General features: G+C 24.4%; 1 pseudogene; it reads left to right on the forward strand.

Moving 5' to 3' along the window:
• The first annotated feature begins 610 nt into the window (after nucleotides 1–610).
• LOC132937190 (uncharacterized) lies at nucleotides 611–3,211 on the forward strand (annotated as a pseudogene).
• Nucleotides 3,212–3,612: the final 401 nt, after the last annotated feature.

Here is a 3,612-nt window from a genome sequence, read left to right on the forward strand (position 1 = left end):
ATTGTAAAAAAAGCGAGAAATCGATTGGTGTGATAAAAAATAAGAAAAAATGATTATTTTCGGTATAAATCACTATGTGAGAAATAGCAATTAGACCAAAACGTACTATTTACAGCGATTAAATCTTACAATTTATACATTCTCCAAAACGTACTATTGGCTATGTTAAACCATAGATATCATTATAAAAGTTAGAGCAAAATGAACTATTGGCCATATTTTTTCCAAAAGGTACTATTTCCACTGTACGTCAAAACGCACTATTTCCCATGTTAATATACTGCCAACAAGGTTTCATTAAGCCAAAACGTACTATTTCCTAATTTTATACTTGGCAATATTTAATATTTCATTTAAGTAAGTAGTTTTAATTAAATAATACTCAAAAGTTAGGGGAAAATTATCAACAATTAAAATGACATAATTTTGGTTATTATCAATAAGAAATTATTTTTCTTATCTATTTACTAATGATATCAAATTGTGTTTGAACGTGGTTATCACTACCTACTATAGTATATAAATAGTTTATAAATAACTATTATTGCAATGTAATCATGATAATTGATAATCCAGTGTCAAATTATTCTGCTGTGTCAATCCATTACAGAGTACAGTGTACTCAGTGTAGAAGACTAATATCGATTTTCATTAGTTCTGAATTTTTTTTAACTCTTTATTATTTAAATTTGCAATGGCAAATAAAAGAAAGCGATGCGAAAAGATGTTGGAAAAAGCAACTGGAAAACAGGTAATTATATATATTTTTTTTAAACATGACCAGTAATGTGTTAAATTTTGACATATTATAGTGTAATAATATTATTATTATTATCATCATAAAAGGGTGCCTATTTATGCATTATTAAGTTATAAGATTTAAATAGGTACTGTTTTTAAATCTTAACACAAAACTCAGCTAAGAATCATTTAAAAGCAAAAACAAAAAAATATAGTATAATGTTTATATTATAAATCTATATGATTGAATTATACTTAAATAGGTCATAAAAACATGTAATCGTCTGAATACCATAGTCCAAAGATCACCCACTGTCATGAATGTGTTCCAGACAAATGCTGCATTCAATAAAGTTAAACATTGGCTAAAAGTATGTACCTACTACTTAATTTGTAGATTATACCTATATATATTTATATAAACGTACCTATTAAATATTCCTATAAAATAATGTATTCATGTAGGTATATTTTATTGTTTTTGATATGGTAAAAATTCAATAGCATCAAGAAATATTCTAACTAAATTTATTATTTTCAATAAAAAGGTAAATTTGATTTAGTTTATTTTGAATTAGGTACAAACATATTATTAAAAGTAACTAATAATTAGTGATTATTAGACTAATCAAAAATATTATTTTAGTTTACTTTGAATGCAATGGCTAATGCATTGTTTAAAGTGTTAATATTTAACAAAAAAAAAAAAAAAATGTGAATCATGGTTACAAACATGTAACAATCAGTTCAATTCTTAAAATTCTTAAAATATAATTATTATTTATGATATTAAAATATCACAGGTATAAACATACACAATTAACTGAATATACTAACTCCATTTAAAGCATAAACAGTATTGTAAAGTGTATTGATTATGTTCCTATAGTATGGTATTAAACAGTGCATGTAAGAATATACAGTTACATTAGAATTAATTATTCTTATACTTACCTATTTAATAATATAATTTAATTATGATTATCTTACCTATAGGAATATAAATGTGATAATTTTCATATAGGAAATGTCTGGTATTAATATTTTGTTTAGTTTATATAGGAAATAATTTGATAACATATACAATTAATATCTAAAATATACACATTTTAGAACTGTCAATGTGTTTCAAAAAATTAATACAGACAATAACAGTTTTTAAAACCAGTGTTATTTTATATTGACAAATTAAAACAATTATAATCTAAAATCTAAATGCATATTAATACATATAATAATATATAAAAATACTATACTAAAAAAATTGTATAAATTGTCAATATAAAATAACACTGGTTTTAAAAACTATAGTATAGTATTTTTATATATTAATATATGTATTAATATGCATTTAGATTATTACACACTATTTATTATCATCAAATAAATAAATAATTATATTAATTGCATTAACTAATTAATTTTTAATGTTGCATTATTTTATTAGATTTTCTATGCATTCAATAAATTAATATAATATTATAATATTACCTATATATAAATTAATTGTATAAAATTATAAAAATAAATATATTTGAAATTTTGAAAAACAAATTTTTTCTTACTTATATTATAATTTATGCATATATTTTTATTTAGAACTCGCCTGACTTAACATCACCAATAAAAATGGACGAACCAGATAATAAAATCATTGAACTGTTTTCACCAGCATCACAAGATTTAAAGTTGGACCTTGAGGATATGGAAATAGTTATTGGAAACGATAACTCATGTTTACATGAATTAAAACCAAAAGCATTATTTAATGAGACTAACCCTCCAATTTTATTGTTATTGAAATTATTTCTGACCAAGTAAAACCATATTATGATCTAGGCTGCAAACCACTATCAAACTCTGAATATAATATACCTTCTGTATCTGAACCTACCCAAAGCGAAACACCAACAAAAAATAAAATAATTCCAGAAGAGTATGAGCCAACTGATAGATTGGTATTAGATGAACTAGAATGTAATGCACCTTTTACACCTGAACATGAAAATACTCAAAATGAAATTCCAATAATAAACCAATTATTTCCTGAAGAGCAAGAACCAAATGTTAGATTACAATTAGATTCATCTATTGTTATTGATCCTGAATATATTAATCCTATAGTAGTTGTTGAAACTGGGCGCAAAAGGAGCATAAACAATAAGAAAAAACGTTTATTTAACAACCTTATACTTATAAAATGAATACTATAATATACAACATTCTGATCAAATCAAATGAGTTTTCATAAACTAAAAAATGATTTTTGGTAATAGTACGTTTTGGAAAAAAATGGCCATTATTTTTCCAAAACGAACTATGTTAATTAATTTATTCAAAGTGTACTATTGGTAGGAAATAGTGCGTTTTGACGTAAGTTTATCTTTAGTATAGTTGATTTATTGACTTTATAACAATTTTAAAAATTGCTTTACTCCATAGGCAACCTTATAATATTTTACTGAATTTATTGATGGTTTATTGTTAAATGTACGACATTCTAGAGCTTCAAAACACAAAATTGGCCATACTGAAAAATATGAAAAATACCAATAGTACGTTTTGGATTGTCACCCCTCATATATCATGCTGTTTGTTCCGTAACACCTTCTAAAAAAAGAATTTGTCTTTAAAAGCTTAAACATAAATCTTTAACATTTTCATGGTATTGTAACGGATAATATCCGTTTACTACTACTAAATAATGAGCATAGGTAATAGGTATAATGAATAATGAAAATATAATATTACAACGTATAGCGATAAAAAGAAAAAAACTAATAGAAGAAAACTGCAGCGCCATGGCGACCGTAGGTCGTGAAGAAATATCGCCGTCCGCGCATTCAGCAGGTCGGTAAAGCGTCGTTAAAA

This window comes from Metopolophium dirhodum, chromosome 1 (genome assembly GCF_019925205.1).
Source record: "Metopolophium dirhodum isolate CAU chromosome 1, ASM1992520v1, whole genome shotgun sequence".
Taxonomy (NCBI): domain Eukaryota; kingdom Metazoa; phylum Arthropoda; class Insecta; order Hemiptera; family Aphididae; genus Metopolophium; species Metopolophium dirhodum.